Here is a 21,228-nt window from a genome sequence, read left to right as displayed (position 1 = left end):
TGTTGCTGTTGTAGACACTTAAAAATAATTATTTTAATTATTTTTAATTCCTCGCATAATTAATTAATTAATTATGTTAATTCAAATTCCTCTCAATATTAATTAAATATAATTAATATTGTCACTATAGCATATGATTGATTTATTTAATAAATCAATCCTTTCTTTATTTTTCTAAAAAAATCAAATCCTTACAAATCTTCCTCTTAGCTAATTAATTTCAATTAATTAGTTAACCTACATGATTCCTACAAATCATCTTCTTAATTCATTCTTCTAGAAACTCCCTAAACTCACTTAACATTATTCTTCTAATTTTTTATTCCCTCCACTCATTCTCTCTCCTAGTCAAATTCTCCTACAAATATTAATCCCACCTAACATTTCCTCTAATCCCCTTCCTAATGAGTCGTTAATGGCTAATCGTCATGATTAGCCACAAAGTCAACTCTTTGTCCTTTTCATCCAACCACTAGCTTTAAATGCTCTTTTCCTAAGTGAATGTAAGATTTTCAAAATCTCACATTCCTCCAGGTATTCCCTCTCTCAAGGAATTTTTAATTCCTTTTTATTCCTCCAATCCCCCATAATATCCTTTTTTGAAGAATTTTTAATTCCTCCAATGCACCCTGTGGAGTGTGGAGATACGAAATGCCTTTAAGGCATATTTCTTGGTCTCCACACCCTCTCTTGGAGCTTGTGTGAGCTCACAAGTAAATCTTAGCCCTTCATCTTGAATCCATCCTAGCCCTCCATTTTTCTCTCCTCTTCCTATAAATAAAGGGCTCCACCCCTTCATTTGAACATCTCAAAATCCAGTAAGCTTATGCTACTTTTTTGAGCCCAGAAAATCATCTTGGCAACTTAATCATCTCATCCTTATCATTTTCCAAATCCATTCCATTTGTGCACAACATTGGAGAGCCATCCACATCCAGCAATCAAAGGAGCACATCAAGTGGAGCATTATCAAGGGGCACCTTCACTTCATCAAGCTCAATCCAAAGGAGAAGGTAAAATAGGAAGGTGAAATGGTCTTTTAATGATATTTTAGTATTTTCCAAGTTTATTTTGTTGTGTTTTGATCATTTAACCTTTAAATCTGTTTTCCCCTCTTCATTTTGGCATGCCCAGTGGGACCCACGTCCCTAAGAACTAAATTTTTTTTTTAGGTTTTTGTGAGTTGTGAGACGCAAGTTCTAGAATAGCACAACTGCAGAAAAAAAATAAAAAAAATTTTGCAGGTTCTAGAATAGCAGCTCTGTATTTCTATGCAACAGCTTCTTTTTTGTTTATGTTTCATTTTTATTTCTGTTCTTTTTTTGTTTCAGTTTCAGTTTCAGCATAATAGCTCTGCGATTAGCGTGAGCATTTTTTGTGGGAATTTGAATTCTTGTTATCCGATCTATTATTTTCTCTGTTATTTGCTCTGTGTAATTATAATCTGTGTGAAAGTAGGAGAGTATGCTCTTGTCTATATAGATAATCAGAAATCCAAACCTTTCACTTTTCTATTCTGTTTAGCATGATTGTATGCTCTGACTGCAAGAAAGTGTGAAAATAGGAGAGTATGCTCTTGTCTATCTAGACAATCAGAAATCCGAACCTTTGACACTTTTCTATATGTTAGTGCTACTGTCTGCTCTATTAATCTGTCTAAAAATTTTAGGCGCTAACTGTAGTCTGCATTTCTTTTTTTTTCATTTCTTGTTATCTTCTCTGTTAAAATATAATCTGTCTGACCATAGGAAAGTGTGAAAGTAGGAGATTATGCTCTTGTCTATCTAGACAATCAGAAATCCGGACCTTTGAAAAAAAAATTATTCTGTTAAATTTAGGGTTTCTGTTCTGTTAAATCTAGGCTGTTTGCTCTGTTAAATCTAGGGTTTCTGTCACCATATCTTCTTTATCTCAACTCCATTTTCCTCCAAACTTCAGCAGATTCTCTGCATTGTCATTTTCTACATTTCCTTCCTTGGAGGCCTTATCCCAAAAATCCACTTTTTGAAGCCCAAAATCACATATTTCTCTATTTTTAGGGTTTGTCATAACTTCTTCCCCTTTTATCCAATCACCTCCAAATTTTTTTGTATTATCCATCTCCAACTTTTGCTTCTTTGTCCCTCTTGGACAAATTTTCCCATTCCTTCATCTCTCCTCCAAAATCCCCATTTTTCGCTTGCCTAGCCCTTGGAAAGTGGAAAAAACATAGTCAAACCCCATTTACCCATTAAAGCTTTCTTCAAACCCACATTTGTTATTAGTTAAAAAGTTTTTATTCATGTTTTTCTATTCAGTCCCAAAAAATTTAAAAAAATTAATATTTTTGTCATTTTGTTATTTTTTACAGGACACTTGTTGAAGACTCCATTTTTTTATTTTTTTTTCAAACTACTAATCAAGTGGTTTTGCAGGATGTTTTTTTAAGACTCCATTTTTCAAACTACTAATCAAGTGGTTTTGCAGGTTGCCTAGTTGATTCAACCAAACATTATGCATTTATTTAAATTAGGCACCTAGATATTAATTAAAATGGAATGAACCATTGTTTTATGTGTCTTTAAGAAAAGCGTAAAGGTAGGAAAGTATGCTCTCGTCTTACTAGATGATTAGAAATCCAGACCCTCCAACCTTTTCTTGTTTGATTGTGTGTTTACCTCTAGCGGGCCTGCCCTCCCAACTTTCTCTTTGAGAAGGTAAGAGGGGAACGACCCAAGTGAGTACACCCAGACCTGGGGTTCCCAACTCACTATAATGAATAAGTCATTGATGCGAAAGCGTCACATGGTTGGGGCTATATGAGAGTTCACTCTCACATTGAGTGCTTAGTAGGATCCTAGAGATCTCAATCATGCTTGCATGACTACTAAGTTCTTGGTTCTTCGTTGGGCTATAGGCCTCAATTGCACTTGCCCAACTTCGAAGGGTAGCTCCTAATAGGAAGACTTACTAAACACCTTGTTCATAGTGGTCAAAAACCTTCTAGTCATTGGTGCAGGAGGTCGGACCTCTGAAGCAGCCCATATTCTTACGGCCCTTAGTAGAGACACAAAGGTACCCATGAGGAGTTTTCATGGGAATTGATGCTTGGCTGCCCTGAGAAGTGAGTGTCATGGAGGGGAGCCAGTGGGGTCAAGCATCTAAGTGTCCACTCTGGGTAAGCGTAGATGGGAAAACAATTGGGATTCAATGACTATTGTCCTTGTCAGCCTTAAGAATGTTGTATATGAGCATGAGTGTCTTTGATATAATATGCATTTGATCACTGTGTTTGCTTTGTTTGATACATACTTGCCAAGAGAAGACTAAAAACACATCACTATCCCCAAACACTTTACAAAAACACTTGTCAAGACACAAACAATTGTCCAGGTCATTACCCACATCAAGTCCAAAAATTGCATCAAAGCTCTATCCATCCCATATTTCATAAGCCTAAGAGAGAAGTTAAGAATCTGTCATGTCCATCAACATTCAAGTTTGTCCTTTGAAACACCTTTATCATCCAAATCAGGGTGGTCATATCCCTTCATACAACTTGCCATTAAAATCGATCCTCCATTAAGTCATATTCATGTCAAAGACAACCTAGTTATCAAGTTTCTTCTAAACCATCACTACCATACCTTCTTCATCAATCATCCTCAAATTTCTTAAATCCTTTCATCCTCAATTTTCTTAAATCCTTTCATCACAAATTTCTCAAATCCTTTCATCACAAAGCTCTTAAGTCCTTTCATCCTCAAATTTTTTAAACCCTTTCATCACAAATTTCCTAAGTCCTTTCATCACATTTTTCCTAAGTTTTTTCATCACAAATATCATGTATGGTCGCAACTCGATCCCAAAAGAAAAAGATGGCTGAACAATAATATGGCATGCTAGACATTGGTGTCCTATATGAATATCCCACGCGATATCATACACAAAGTGGGAAACCTAGCGATCAAGATCAAAGTCAAAATCTTGACATGATTAACCAAGATGAATTTTGTTCGGAAGTGCAAACTTTCCTAGTGGATTCTTATAACCAAGAGATGATGGAAAAGTTTATTAAACACAGTCCTACTACACTTCTGAAAACTCTCCTTGAACATGGAGCTCAAATTCCACATGAATTTAATAGATCCGCTCTCACCCAACAACCACAAGGAGACCTTGCTCCCACACAAAATGTTGCACCTACTATTCAAATTCAATCAATTGCAGCCCCATCAATCATCCAGGCTCAATCAATGCCACCCATGGTACCTCCCACCGTGGTCTCCATCCCACCTTCTTCCTCCTTACCATCCATACCACTATCAAATCCGATCTCATCCATTCTCCAACAAACTTATATACCACCTCCTTCTATTCAACCACAAAATTCTATTCCAAAAACTTCCCTTCCTCCCAACAATGTCGCAAATTTTATCCAGGTAGTATTCAATCCCGTCACAACATTTGGCGAACTGCAACCAACTATCCCTCAAACCCCAGTGACATCGGTCATCACATTGTCCTTATGATCCATTTATATCAGTTGCACCATATCCCCTGGGATTTGAGATCCCTAAATTCACCAAGTATGAAGGCAAAGGAGACCCTCGCTATCATGTTCGAGAATTCCACATCTTATGCCAAGAAGTCTCCTATAGTGACCTTTATCTTTGCAGACTCTTTCCCAAGAGTCTCAAGGGAGATACCCTACCATGGTTTTCATCTCTACCACGAGGTTCTATTGTCTCTTTTCCAGACTTGGTAGAAAAATTTGTGGCTCACTATGCATACAACATGGGTAATGATGTTCCTATGATGGACTTATGTAATACAAAACAAAGGCCCGAAGAAACCTTCACCAATTTCCTACAAAGATGGTGAGATCTTATCAAGAAATTCCAATGGGACATGCCAGAACAACATCAAATTGAACTATTCCAAAAGAACTTGGTGCCTGAACTTTCAAGACCCTTAATATCTCAATGTATCAAATCCTTCCAAAAATTGACTGATAAGGGCCTCACCCTCGAACGTGTCTTGTTGGAGGAAGGAACCTTGAAACATTACCAGAAGTCAACACAAAGTTCTTCCTTTTATCATAATGACAAGCCAAAATTCTGGTCCAAGAACAAAAATGTGGTCAATGATGGTATAACTGATGCAAAGCGGGTCCAAACTGTGGCCACTCCCCCAAAATCCACCACCAATAATCATCAATTCAATAATCAAGACAATCCAAATCAATCCAAAAAACCTCACAACAATGTCTCAATCCAGGGATGACCACCCTAATCGAATAACAGGACTCCAAGAGATTTCACTCCTCTGGCTGAGCCTATTGAAGTGGTGTTTCAAAAACTTGTCCAAGCAAGTGTAGTGGTTTTTTCAATCACTCACACATTTGATCCCAATCAACCTAAACCAAGATGGTATAATGAAAATGAGTATTGTGAATACCATTGTATCAAGGGACATGATACACGAAAGTGTATGAAACTGAAGATCTACATACAAGATCTCATTAATAGAGGTGAGATTGAAGTAGCAAATGCAAAACCTGGTAATAACAATGACAAACTCAAAATGTACCAGGAACCCTTCCCGAAGCATGATAAAGGAAAAGGCTCATCATCCAATGCAATGGGTTATGACTACGCTAATCACATAACCGGTTTTGATTTTTAGAAGGTCGCATTGAACCTGCAGACAATCATATCAACATCATAACCATCCGATGAGTCAATTCTCCTTCTTCCCAAAGCAGACCAAATCCTGCTAGGATAGTCATTCAAGGCACCACGCCTTCCACCTCCCATTTCCAGAATGACTGCAATGCAACTACACGCTGAGGAAGGGTCACCATCCAAGGAGTCCCTCTGCCACCAAAGCCCCCACCCATGTCTTCCATCCATCGATATGACCTCCTTGATCAACTTGGGAAGACACCCGCACAGATCTCCATTTTAGAACTTCTCAAGACTTCCCCAGTCCATAAAGAAATTTGGGAACAAGCCCTTCTCCAATCACACATTCCTGATAACATCAACGCCACCTAATTCCAAGCCCTCATTAGAAACCTTGCTGCCTAGCAACACATTGTATTTAACTCCAAAGATGCTCCTATAGATGAAGACTATAACAAACCTTTGCCCATCGAGGCTTTCATCCACAAGCACAAGATCAAACGTATCCTGATAGATGGTGGGTCCGAGCTCAATCTGTTTACATACAAATTAATAAAACAATTGGGACTTTCTGAGGATCTGATAGACACATCAGGAAGGATCACAATAAAGGCATATGATGATGCAGAAAGAATTTCAAAGGGCATGATCACCTTACCTCTTCAAGTGGGCCCCATTACAATTGAAACCCCTTACCAAGTACTAGATCTTGATCTCCCCTACAACATTCTACTTAGGAGGCCATGGATTCATTCCTTGCAGGCCGTACCCTCCACCTATCACCAATGCATCAAATTCCCCTATAATGGAAGAGTGATCACTATCAAAGGTGATCCCCAACCTTTTCAATATTACAAACTATCAGAGGGGAAGCATCCATATCATTGCCCACTAAATAGACCCTCACCAATGCCTCCATCTGACACATCAAATGTTGCCTCCACATCATCCCAACCAGATAATCAAATCAATATCTTGGATAATGGTTGTGGAGAATACAAATTGGAGGACGTCTTATTGATAGGCAACCTCCCTCTCTCTCCTAAGTCATTTAGCAAAGCAAAAGAGATTAAAAAGGACCCAAAACTAGTCATGCAATGCCAAAACACCACCTTCTAGCAATGGGGCCCACTTGATAACAAGAGCCTCAAAGCAAATATCTCTTCATGGCTGTACCGAGAAGAAGGTGAAGATCCAGCAAGAATATCCAAAGAAATGTATCCAAAAGCATCTGCCATAGCTGAAAAAATGGGTTACAAAGGACATGGCTTGGGACCAGAGGAGAAAGGAAGAAAAACACCCATAAATCCTATCTCCTATAGATACAACAGAGGCTTGGGGTACACCTCGGTGCCTAAGATTACTATTGTTGGTGCCCCTTCTAGTCCTTCTTCGGATATCAAAAGCACTAATGAAGAGGAATTCCATGAAATGCCTTATGAATATGAGAAAGATATCTTCTTGGATGTTTATATGAATACCATCACCCTCGTAACCCCTCCCACTTCACATGAGCTACATCTTGTCCATCCTAAACTCATTAACTGGGGCCAACAAGACAAACCCACTTTAGATATCTGCGCCGATGATAATGCTCTCATTGCTCTCCTGACAGTGCAAAATCTAGAAGATTGTAACAGAATCGAGGGTATTAAACTACACGAAAATGGATACTTTGGTAGTCAGGTCAATTCCCTTAGCCACAAAAAAGATAATAAAAGGAAAATACATGATTCCCTAGGTGAAAACCTCCTTGAGGCACCTTTTGATGAGCAAAAAATAAAAACAAAGGGCATATCTGAAAGTGAAAACCTGGAAAAGGCACTTAACGATGACAGATTTGACCTCCCTACCATTGGTTATCTTCCACAAGACAAATCAAATTTATAGATAGAAGAAACAAACAGCATCAACATGGGCACCGAAGACATTCTGAAAAATGTGCTCATTGCCAAATCCCTCACAGAAATAGAGAAACAAGACTTCATCAACTTCCTTACAGAGGTAAAAATCAATTTTGCATGGTCCTATTCTGATATGCTAGGGTTGGATCCTGCCTTGGTGGTTCACAATCTTGTCGTCCGCCCAGATGCAAAACCTGTAAAACAAAAATTGTGCAAAATGTATCCACATATTGCACTCCTGGTCAAGGTAAAACTCCAAAAGTTGTTAGATGCAGAATTTATCAAACCAATAGATTATGCTGAATGGGTCTTCATTATTGTACCTATCGGCAAACCTGTTGGGGGCATCCGAATCTACACAGATTTCTGAGATCTAAATATAGCTTGTCCTGAGGACAATTTCCCACTCCCAAACATAGATATGATTATGGACCTTACAGCAGGACATGAAATGTTATCGCTAATGGATGGGTTTTCTAGATACAACCAAATCAGGATAGCAGATGAGGATCAACATAAAACTACATTCACAACACCATGGGATACCTTCTGTTACTGGGTCATGCCTTTTGGCCTTAAAAATGCTCAAGCTACGTATCAATGGGAAATGACAACAATTTTTCATGACCTCTTACACAAAATTATGGAGGACTATGTGGATGATCTGCTAGGCAAATCTAAGACAAGACAAGAACACATCCCCATTCTAAAGTAGATCTTTGAAAGATTAAAAAAAATCAAACTACGGTTGAATCCAAAAAAGTGTGTGTTTGGAGTCACATCGGGAAAACTATTAGGATTCATTGTTTCCCGTAGAGGCATCGAGGTCGATCTTGCAAAAGTAAAAGCTATTATGGAAATGCCTCCACCAAAAACTCTTAGACAACTACACAATCTCTAGGGAAAACTCCAATTTGTCATGCGTTTCATTTCACAACTAGCAGATAAGTGTCATCCATTTGCACACCTCCTGTGCAAGGATACAAAATTCAAATGGGACTGCTTATGCCAAAAGGCCTTTGAGAAACTAAAAGAATATCTAGCATCACCTCTGATATTGATGCCTCCTGCTCCTGGAAAACCCCTTATTTTGTATATATGCGCTACTGCAGTGGCATTGGGGGCATTATTGGCACAAATAGATGATCAAGGGAAAGAACATGGCATTTACTACATCAGTCATACACTGGTAGGGTATAAAATCAACTATACCCCCATTGAAAGAGCATGCTTGGCATTGGTGTTTAGCACACAAAAACTCTGACATTATATGCTAAACAACAAAACAAAACTAATTGCTAAAATCGATCCACTTAAATATCTCTTGTCCAAAGCTTCTCTTACTGGCAGACTGGCTAAATGGGTCATGCTCTTAAGTGAGTTTGACATTGAATATGTGGACAGAAAAGCAATCAAGGGACAAGTCATTCTAGATTAGTTGGCTGAAGCTCCACTTCCAGGTGACCATCCTCTTCTCACAGAATTACCAGATGAGTTCATTATGACTGTTACTACATCCTCCACATGGCAATTGTATTTTGATGGCTCCTACACTCAAAATGGATCGAAAGTAGGAATATTATTGGTCACACCTCAAGGAGATGGCATCCCAAAATCATACAGGATAGCCTTTGCATGTACCAACAACATAGCAAAATGCAAGGCCTCATCACAGGTTTACGCTTGGCTATCCACTAGAAAATAAAGGAATTACAAGTCTATGGCGATTCCCACCTCATCATAAAACAAGTCAATGATGAATACCAGACAAAAGATGATAAACTCCTTCCCTACTATACCATGGTTGAAGATTTTAAGCAACATTTCACAGCAATCAAGTTTGATCAAATCCCATGAACAAACAACAGGGCTGCAGATGCAATAGCCACCATTGGCTCCCTCCTTCAAATGCTAGCACATAGCCAAAAGTGTGAGTTCTTGGTCGAGTAATTGTTTATATCGGCATATGACCTACCAAAGTCTGAAATGGTATGTGTTCTCATTGGTCCCGAGTCCCCTTGGTACCAAGAAACCTTTGTTTTCCCCAAAGACAACACCATTCCCCCACACCTCACCAAAAACTAACAACAAACCTTCATCCATCGATGTACCCATTACACCATCCTTGCAGAAAACTTGTTCAGAAGGCATTTTTATGGTTCCCTCCTAAGGTGTTTAGATAAACAAGAAGCAGAATGGGTATTACGCAAAGTGCACGAGGGTATCTGTGGGGCACACTCAAGTGGACTCACATTGGCTAAAAAAATTTTGAGAACAGGATACTATTGGCCTAAAATGGAAGAAGATGCATACAACTATGTGAAGAAATGCATCCCTTGCTAGTAGCATGGCGACAAGATTCATGCACCATCACAAGAATTATAGGCATTCATTACACCATGGCCCTTCTCACAATGGGGGCTCGATCTCATTGGGAAAATCCACCCTTCATCTTCCAATGGACATAAATTCATTATCACTGCCACCAAATACTTCACCAAGTGGGTAGAGGCTATCCCTCTTACTTTCACCATTGGCAAGCAAATATCTAAATTCATCCTGAACTACCTAATCTGCCGATATGGCATCCCAAAAGTTATCATCACAAATAATGTTAAACAATTTAAGAACCAGGATGTCAAAGAACTCTACCAAAAATTTAACATCCAACACCGCTTCCCCACTCCATATTACCCCCAAGGCAATGGCCAAGCTGAGGCTGCTAATAAAACCCTAATAAAAATCCTCAAAAAGACAATCAATGAAGCAGGCTGTGATTGGCACCTCCAAATCCATCCTGCATTGTGGGCCTACCACACCTCCATCTGCACCCCCATAGGTGCCACTCCTTATTCCCTAGTATTTGGTTCTGAAGCCATCCTTCCCATTGAGATCAAGATCCCCTCTCTAAGGGTATCACTACAAAACATCCTACCAGAGGAAGAATACAGAATTGCCTGCTTACAAGAGCTAGAATTGTTAGATGAAAGGCGCCTCAAGGCCTTGAATCATCTCCAAGTATATCAAAACCATCTGCGCATGAGTTATCATAAAAAAGTTAGAACATGAGAATTCCAAGTTGGTGATCTTGTCCTTATGGAGAATCAGAAAAATCTACAAGAAAGATAAAAGAAAGGCAAGTTCGAGCCTAATTGTCTTGGACCATATGTAATCATAGCGAAATATGGATCAGGAGCTTATTAGTTAGCTACTCCTGAAGGCGATCCTTTGGATGATCCAATGAATATCATGCACCTCAAAAGATTTTATGCTTAGTCCTTAGAAAGTCTTAAATTGTCAAAAAAATAAAGAAAAATTTTATAAAAAAATGAGAAAAAGATCCTAAAAAAATTGTCACTTTGGTGAAAACCTAGCAAATAGGCACCTTATGACACAAAAAAAAAAAAATTAATTAGAAAAAGAAAAAGCAAAAATAATTCATCCATTAGTGAAAACCACTTGGTGGCACTATGGACAAGTACCTTGGTGAAAACCTTTGTGCAGGCACCAAGGTAAATAACTAGATCCACTGTCTATCATGTCGATACTACAAATCATCTGCCATCCAGCCCACCCATGCACAACATTCCTTCTTTTCTGCCTCCCAATGAAACATGCATATGATGATGAAGTCTTCACCTGAGTCATGAACAAGGAATGTCCCATTGAAACTGAGATTTTATGCCTCTATGTGTAAGCTTCAAGAAGTCTTGAGAAACAATCCCAAGTCCATCCTAGTTCTACTCTTGGCAAGAGGTATCATGTGGTCGCAAGGAAGAGACTTGTTAGATTTTGTTAGATCTTTTCATATAGGCTTGCATCTTTTTCCCTACGACTACCACTATTTACGACTACCTGGGTTCTTCCATATCCAGGTATGTTATGATAGGTGCATAGTGGGGCATATTTCATAGTATGGCATGTTTTGGGTCCTTCTTGTATAAATCGGTGACCTGGTACTAGTGTTTATCAACACTTACCTTCTCATGTACAAGAGGTATCGGTGTGTTTGAGGGTTTCCTTGCACAAACCCACAACTTTGTATTAGCGTTTCTTAACACTTGCATTGTTGTGTGCAAGAAATTCCCGTTTGTCTACAGAGTCAGTCCACGCCCTGTGTTTCTCATGGCATCCTGATTTCTATAATCAGTGGTGCAAGTCACTCAGGGCAACATCAAACTAGGTTGGCTCTCCACATTTGTTGTGCACAAAATCTCACTATCATTCCATCAAATCCTAAACTCAATAATCCCATGGAGTTCTCAATTGCCCCCATTTTCCTCCGCGGTCTCGCATCTTGTATTCTTCTTTCCAAATGCCTCATGATTGCTTCATATTTGTTCCTCATCTATCCCTTCCACCCTAATTTTTCTTCCTCTATTTTTTCCTCACATAATCAATTTTGATTCTGATTCATGTCTTATACAGGATGTATCCTTCCTAAAACCAGACGCTCTGATCATGTCTTATACAGGATGAATCCTTCCTGAAACTAGATGTTATGATCAGTCATGTCTTATACAGGATGTATCCTTCCTGAAACTAGACGTTGTGATATGATCATGTCTTATACAGGATGAATCCTTCCTGAAACCAGACGTTGTGATCTGATCATGTCTTATACAGGATGAATCCTTCCTGAAACCCGATGGTGTGATCAATCTTGTCTTATATAGGATGAATCCTTCCTGAAACCAGATGTTGTGATCTAATCATGTCTTATACAGGATGAATCCTTCCTAAAACCAGACATTGTCATCAGTCATGTCTTATATAGGATGTATCCTTCTTGAAACCAGACACTCTGATCATGCCTTATATAGGATGAATCCTTCCTAAAACTAGATATTATGATCAATCATGTCTTATACAGGATGAATCCTTCCTGAAACCAGACACTTTGATCATCTTTGTCTTATACAGGATGAATTCTTCTTCAAACTAGACTGAATCTAGATCTTATCAATCGAATCAAATCAAATCTATTGGGATATCAGTTTCGCAAAATTTCAAAGATCAAATACCTGAATTGATCTCCCGAAGGGGCATCACCATACCATAATCTATCAATCAAGAGTCGAGGCATCCTATCAAACCAATATCAACATCAAAACAAGATTATTCTTTGAACCAATGTGTCATCACACCTCGCTTCAAAGAGGGGCAAAATGTAGACACTTAAAAATAATTATTTTAATTATTTTTAATTCCTCGCATAATTAATTAATTAATTATGTTAATTCAAATTCCTCTTAATATTAATTAAATATAATTAATATTGTCACTATAGCATATGATTGATTTATTTAATAAATCAATCCCTTTCTTTATTCTTCTAAAAGAATCAAATCCTCACAAATCTTCCTCTTAGATAATTAATTTCAATTAATTAGTTAACCTACATGATTCCTACAAATCATCTTCTTAATTCATTCTTCTAGAAACTCCCTAAACTCACTTAACATTATTCTTTTAATTTTTTATTCCCTCCACTCATTCTCTCTCCTAGTCAAATTCTCCTACAAATATTAATCCCACCTAACATTTCCTCTAATCCCCCTCCTAATGAGTCATTAATGGCTAATCGTCATGATTAGCCACAAAGTCAACTCTTTGTCCTTTTCATCTATCCACTAGCTTTAAATGCTCTTTTCCTAGGTGAATGTAAGATTTTCAAAATCTCACATTCCTCCAGGTATTCCCTCTCTCAAGGAATTTTTAATTCCTTTTTATTCCTCCAATCCCCATAATATCTTTTTTTGGAGAATTTTTAATTCCTCCAATGCACCTTGTGGAGTGTGGAGATATGAAATGCCTTTAAGGCATATTTCTTGGTCTCCACACCCTCTCTTGGAGCTTGTGTGAGCTCACAAGTAAATCTTAGCCCTTCACCTTGAATCCATCCTAGCCCTCTATTTTTCTCTCCTCTTCCTATAAATAATGGGCTCCACCCCTTCATTTGAACATCTCAAAATCCAGTAAGCTTATGCTACCCATTTGAGCCCAGAAAATCATCTTGGCAACTTAATCATCTCATCCTTATCATTTTCCAAATCCATTATATTTGTGCACAGCATTGGAGAGCCATCCACATCCAGCAATCAAAGGAGCACATCAAGTGGAGCATTATCAAGGGGCGCCTTCACTTCATCAAGCTCAATCCGAAGGAGAAGGTAAAATAGCAAGGTGAAATGGTCTTGTAATGATATTTTAGCATTTTCCAATTTTTTTTTGTTATGTTTTGATCATTTAACCTTCAAATCTAATTTTCCCCTCTTCAGCTATCAAGGAAGATGTGTCAGACAAGAAGCCTCATCTCTCAGTTTGATAATTCCAATGAGTGGATCATTGACAGTGGTTGTTCTCACCATATGACTGGTGACTGGAGCAAGTTTCTATACTTGGAAGAATATGATGGTGGTGTGGTTCGCTTTGGAAATGATGCACCATGCATGGTCAAAGGTAGAGGGTCCATCTCTCTAAATGGAAAGAGTACTGCTAACAATGTATATTGGGTTGATGGTCTCAGACACAACCTTTTGAGTGTTGCCCAGCTGAATGACAATGGTCTCACTTTGGAATTCAGGAATGGAGTGTGCAGAATCAAAGGAAAGAATGGTGAACTGGTGGCCACTAGCATGTAGACCAAAGGTGACTTATTTCAGGTGAATGCAAATATAAGTACATGTCTTATGGCTAAATTTCATGATAGTTGAATATGGCATAGGAGACTCTATCATGTAAACTTTGACAGCATTGTGAAGGCTAGTAAGTTCAAGGCAGTTAGAGGGTTTCCAGTGCTAAGCAAACTGGATAATACCTTGTGTAGAGAGTCTCAATTGGGGAAAATGTCTTCCTCAACCTTTAAAGGTAAACCTTTCACTACTGACAATTTGCTTGATCTTGTGCATACTGATTTGTGTGGTCCTATGAAAACTAGAAGTGTGTAGGGTGATAGGTACTTCATGATTCTTACTGATGACTAATCAAGAATGATGTGGGTCACATTCTTGAAAGATAAGTCTGAAGCTTTTGGGAAGTTCAAAGCCTTCAGAGAATTAGTCGAGAAGGAAAGCAGCAAAAGGATCAAGTGCTCGAGAACTGATCAAGGAGGAGAATTCACTTCCGGTGGATTCAACAAGTACTATGAAGAACATGGCATCAAGAGGCAACTATCTGCTCCCCAGACTCCATAGCAGAATGGCATAGCAGAGAGGAATAACCGGACTATGCTTGAAGTAGCTAGAACCATGTTGATTCAAGGAAAGGTAGCTCACACATTTTGGAGAGAAGTGGTGAGCACTGCAGTCTACACAATGAACCGGGTACTCATCAAGAAAGGTAAGGATAAAACACCTTTTGAGTATTGGACCGGTAAGACACCTGTTGTTAGTTACATTAGAGTGTTTGGTAGCGAATGTTACATCAAGAGGAGTGAACACCAGAGTAAATTTGAGTCAAAATGTGATGAGGGAATATTCCTAGGGTATTCTACCAGGAGAAAAGCTCTCAAGTGTTTTAATAATAGGACTCAGAGAATTATGGAAAGTATCAATGTAAGAGTTGATGATACCTCTCATAAAACTGAGGAAACCATTAGTGAGCAAGCAGTAAATGAATCGGTTGTAACCTTCTGGGAACCAGTTGTTAGTCAACCATGTACCAGTAACAGTGTTCCTACAGTGACAGATGCAGATGTTGATACTGATGGAGATGAGGATGAAGAAGAAAAACAAGAGGAATCTATTAAGACCATTCCTTGGTATGTCAAGTTGAACCATGATCCTAAGCAGATCATAGGAGACAAGTATGATGGAATCCTTACAAGAAGAAGAGTTAGACAAAGCTCATGTTTGATTTCTAAATTTGAGCCTAAGTCATTCAAAGAGGCACATAAAGATGAAGATTGGATCAAGGCAGTGGAAGAGGAACTTGACCAGATAGAGAAAACTGGTACATGGTCCTTGGTACCTAGATCGGAGCATAAAAATGTCATTGGTACCAAACGAGTTTTTAGAACTAAGCTGAATGAGGATGGCATGGTGATTAGAAACAAAGTCAGACTGATGTGTAAAGGATATGCCCAAGAAGAAGGAGAAGACTATGGAGAAACTTTTGCACCTGTAGCCATATTGCAAGGAGTTTTAATGCTTCTTGCATATGCAGCCTTTAAAGGATTTAAAGTATATCAAATGGATGTAAAACCTACATTCCTAAATGGTGTACTTGAAGAGCAAGTGTATATAGAGCAACCAAATGGGTTTTCCCTATCAGAAGATAGTGACATGGTGTCTAGGCTACATAAAGCCTTATATGGTCTAAAGTAGGTACCTAGAGCATGGTATGAACGTCTGTACTCCCATCTTGTGAAAATTGGATTTGAGAGAACAAGTGAAGATAGTAATATCTACTTGAAAACTGAAGGAGATCAGATTCTGATCTGTGACATATTTGTTGATGACATTATCTTTGGTGGAGATGACAAGATGAGTCATGAGTTTGCATAAGAGATGAAGAAGGAGTTTGAGATGTCATTCATAGGGGAGATTAAGTTCTTCATTGGACTACAGATTCAGCAGATGAAAGATGGAATCTTTATCACTTAGTCCAAGTATGTCAAAGAGGTGTTGAAGACTTTTGGCATGGAGGATAGAAAATCAGTTGGTACATCGATGGTGACCGGTTGTAAACTATCCAAAGAGGATGACTTAGCATTGGTTGATGAGAAGGAATAACGATCAATGATTGGTAAGTTGCATTATGTAGTGCACAGTAGACCAGATATTGCACATATAGTTGGTATTTCTGTAAGGTTCCAGAAGAGTCCAAGAGAATCCCACTTGATTGTAGTCAAACAGATTCTTAGGTATCTAAAGGGAACAGTTGACTATGGATTGTGGTACCCATATAGCAATGATTTCAACCTGAAAGTATTTATAGATGTTGACTCGGAAGGTAATATGGATGACCGAAAGAGCATAACTGGTGGTGCATTCTTTCTCAATGGTAGACTGGTCTCATGGATGAGTAAGAAGCAGAGCTATATCTCTCAGTCTACAGTGGAAGCAGAGTATGTTGCAGCCTTCATGAACTGCACTCAGACAATTAGGATGAAGCATGTATTAAATGGCTTCAAAGTTCTTGTATTTGAACTGGTAAGCATATTCTATGATCACACAAGTGCTATCAATATTTTAAAGAATCTGGTTTTACATTCTAGGACCAAGCACTTTGAGCTTAAATATCATTTCTTGAGGGAAAAAGTTCAGAACAAAGAGATTGCACTAGAACATGTTTCTAGTAAGGAGCAGTTAGCAGACATATTCACCAAGCCTCTCCCAAAGACTACATTTATATACTTAAGAGGTGAATTAGGGGTTCTGCCCCTTCAGGAGGTGAACTAAAAGTATTTGCTCCACATCAGTCAGGTATTACAATAGTCATTTCTTTTGGATTGATGTGTTGAAGGATGCTACTCCTTAGGGGGAGCAGCATACTGACACAGGAAATCTTATGCCTCCACTTAGGCATTGTTGTCAAAAGGGGAGAATATGTGAAGTGGAGAAGATATCTGCAGACATTGGGGGAGAAGATGTGAAGCAGAGAGATATCTTTGTATATTGCCATCAATACCAAAGGGGGAGATTGTTAGCATTATGTGAATCGGTATAAGGACATAATGACACTCTATGTTGTCATTGATGTCAATATGTTGAACAGGTGTGAATTGGCATATCTGAAAACTAGTATAACACTATGAACTGGTATTTGTGCCAAAGTGAAGTGGTGTGTTTTTTCAAGGTGAACCAGCATACAGTTATGGGAACCGGCACATGGAAGGTGAACTGGCATAAGGTTATGGGAACTGGCACATGGAAGCGATGTATGACTACTGGTTGGTGGTCTCAACTTCAGGGTTTCCGATTGGAGTGCTTCAAGCCTGTGTGGCTCAATTGGTGATTTTGTGTGATGAGTTAGCATGGTATCAATGAATAGATCATGTTCCCACGTAAGCCTTTTGTGCATAAAGGATCTTTCATGAAGGAGATTGTTCCTATCTACCTTGGGAATGTGTGAAGTCTATAAAATGGTGATAATGTGTGATGGGTTATCAGCCGCCATAAAATCGATGGAAATGGACGATGGAGAATGTCTTGAGATTGGATCAAGAATATTGCATTTAATGGAGTGTTCTCAACGGTCAGGATTGAACCATTTGAATGCCTTAACATAACAGGTTTAGGGTTTAGGGTTTATGCTATCGACCTATCTATTTTCCTATAAGGTTGATATTGTGTCTCTTTCTGAGGTTGTTGGCAAAAAGTTCTGTGTGTATCTAAGAGAAGAGATATGTGATTCTTGCCAGACCAAAGGAGAGAAGTCATATTTGTAGAGTGTAATTGCAGAAGGTGAAAAGGAGCTTAAGCAGATCTGCATTGGCATTGAGTGCTATTATTAGGTCATTGATGTACCTGTTGATCTTTAACCACTTTAACAGTTGTGAAATCCCCTAATAGGGTAGCCTTAACTGGCTTGTTGAAAATCCTTTAACAGGGTAACTTGAAGCTACTGAGTCATTGATATCCTTTAGCTATTGAGTTCTTGAAATCCTCTAACAAGGTAACCTTTAATAGGGTTTAACCCTTAACCGGGTATTGTAGCCATCCCTTAACCGGGTGATCCCTAATAGGATTGGTTCCTAACAGAACCTATTGTATTTGTCTTTAACTGGACAAGGCTCCTAACAAAGTGGACTTCTAAAGAATTCAAAAACAAGCTTGTGGGTATTCATTCCCACCGTGGTTTTTCCCAATTGGGTTTCCACATGAAAAATATGTGTGTCAAGTGTGATATTTTCTTCATGTGATGATTATGATTGTTTTCTGTTAAGCAGTGATGCATGTTGATCTTGCAGTAATATGTACATTTGTGATGGTATATTATCTGCTCATGCATTAGGGTGAAGTAGAAATGAAGTGTTATATTTTATGAGAAGATAAGTGTCAACCGGTCTATGCTTGTCTTAGTTATTTTGGGTTTTGCTAGTTGAACTCTATTGAACAACCGGTGTTACTGTTTGTCTGTCAATACACAAGGTCTGTTGACAAACCAGTTTAAGTTTGTGTTTTTGTCTATACTGATTCACCCCCTCCCTCTCAGTACCAGTTTGGTATTAGTTGTTCATCATTAAGTTATCATAACCTTCTTGCTAACCAAATATTGCAGCTTGGCTTTTTTTGTTACAAGGCTAGAGCTTGAGACTACTAACATTTTGTGGGCGTAGTTGTCATTGGTAGAGTATTTTTCAATCAATTCTTGTGTCTTTAATTTTTATATTAGTTCACATTTGGTCTTCTAAAGTCAATGATTTTTGTTTGTCATGTTTGTTATTCTTGTACATTTGTGTTTACCCAAGTTGCTGTGTGTTTATCCTCTCCCCAAGCATTCCCATGTGATCTTGGGTGTAATAGAAACACTCAACAATCTCTTTTTATTTTTAGGAGGCCTTCCTAGGAATTTCATCATCCTAGGGTTCTACCTTAACTACACTCCCTGATGGGGTATTTAAAGGGGGGCAGCAAAATTTGTACCTCAAGGATTGGCTAACATTGTTCGAAGCTATGTTGTGAGACCCTCGGTCCATTGAGAGTTGTGTTGGGACCTATTAAATTTTGATGATTTGAGAGGCCCATTTCAAACAAGACATCTGCATCCTCCTTGCGTTGTGTTTGAGCAGGTTAATAACTTCAAACAAACGCACTATGTAGGCTTAAAGCTAGTTCCATGCACCCCTTTACCAGCTCTTCCCTGCGTCAAGTTTGGCATGAAAATTGGGAAAGGCCATAGAAACTTCAAAACAAATGAAATCAGCCTATGTAAATCATTTTTACTTGGGTGCCAAATTGGGTTTACGAAAGAAACAAACTGCCAAGCATAAACATTTATCCCATATTGGTTGTGCAAGGGGTGTTTGTTGTATTTAAATACAAAGCCACACACTTCTATAGTGTCAAAAGCTTAAGGGCTTTTGGAAAGAGGTGGCTTGTGGCATAGTGGATCCCACATGCACGTGCATCTCAAGGTGTCCAAATTTTGCGACAGGCTGGCAAGAAGAGGCTCAGCGTCAAATAAATCAAGAAGATCCAATGACAGATCCGATGAAGATCAACGATGGAGTAAAATTCAAGGAATATCAATGACTATCATTGTACCGTGGTTGTGATGTCCTTGAAATGAATACCCTCACGATGGCAACCAAATTGTGAGACCTGATAGGCTGGCAACAAAGAAGCTAAAGGGTTGACCAGGTTGGAGGTGATCAAATGGTGATTGCAGTGATCAATCGGTGGTTGCTAGGTCATGATGGCAAGTTGCTCATTAGAGTATCCCTCATGACTTGGAGACAAGGCAGGCCTAGGTTGTGGTGGGTCTGATGAAGATGAAGTGGTGGGTCCAAGTGGCAAGACAAGTGGATCCACGAGCAGGCCATCAGCTGACACATGGCATAAGGGAGCAAGTTAAAGTGATTAAAGGGTGAGCAAGTCTAAGGAAGATTGATGGTGGTCACTGATTCATAGTCTAAAATAGCTCAATGAATAACCATTGCATCTTAGTGACAAAGAAGTGGAAGGTCCAGCCTAAGGCAACGTGGCGGTTAAGGTGGCGCCCAGATGGACCCAAAGGCGAATCAGAGGCTGACGCATGTCAATCCCGGTAGAAGGGGTGAGAGGAAAAAACCAATTTGAGACCTCACAACTTAAACCCAGTCTCTAGCTCACTAGCATAAAATGCTAACTCCCAAAAAACTAGAGACCTCGCGAGCGAGCAGATCCAAAGAAGATCCAACGGTGGTCACTCAGTCGCAATGGGAAACTGCTTGTTAGACTTTTCATTGCGACCCAGCAACAAAGATGAGCTTCATTTTTGCGGTGAGTCCGTTCATGCTAAGGTGGCAGGATAGGGACCTCAAAGCCAATCAGGGGGTGCCACGTGGTAGAGCATAGAAGGAGGATCAAGGCAAAATTTCAAAGTTTAAAATATAGTTTCGGACTGTAGTACAGAAATGTCAAAATTTAAATGATTGACCTGTAGAGAGATTGATGGTTGAGGGGTTATTTTTTTTCCAAATATAGACGTGTTATATATCATTGGAAAGCTCTCAATCTGAGGAGTTTGTTTCTGCAATCAATTACTACACATGTCAAGTATCTCAAGAGATGTTGCCTCAGGATTTCAGAAACTTTTTGAGTTTGTCAAAGAAAATTTTCTACAGGCCAAGTGTGTGAGCAGTTAATGCAGAAAGATTTGGCACAATGGTAATTGTCAGAGATGAAATCCAAAATTCTTCTCTTCCTTCTTATTCTAAGATCTTTTCATTTTGTAAGGGTTCCAGAATTTTTGTGAGCAGAGCTCCATATTCTGCGTTTCCAACTCTATGTTTTCTTCCAGAGTTTGTATAGTCTAATGTCTTATCTCAAGTAATGGAGTATATCTTATTGTTGTAAGTGTTTCTAGTTGTAGGTTTATATGTATGTAAGGCATGCATAAATTCACACAAACGTGTCTCTACATATGTATTTCTTTGTTACAAATTAAATCCTCAAGGAGGCTGGAATTTGTCATCTCAAGGAGATTGTTGTGATTGTTTGTGGGTATTC

This window comes from Cryptomeria japonica, chromosome 11 (assembly GCF_030272615.1).
Source record: "Cryptomeria japonica chromosome 11, Sugi_1.0, whole genome shotgun sequence".
Classification (NCBI taxonomy): domain Eukaryota; kingdom Viridiplantae; phylum Streptophyta; class Pinopsida; order Cupressales; family Cupressaceae; genus Cryptomeria; species Cryptomeria japonica.
The sequence above is the reverse complement of the archived record's forward strand: the minus strand, read 5'-3'. Positions refer to the sequence as shown.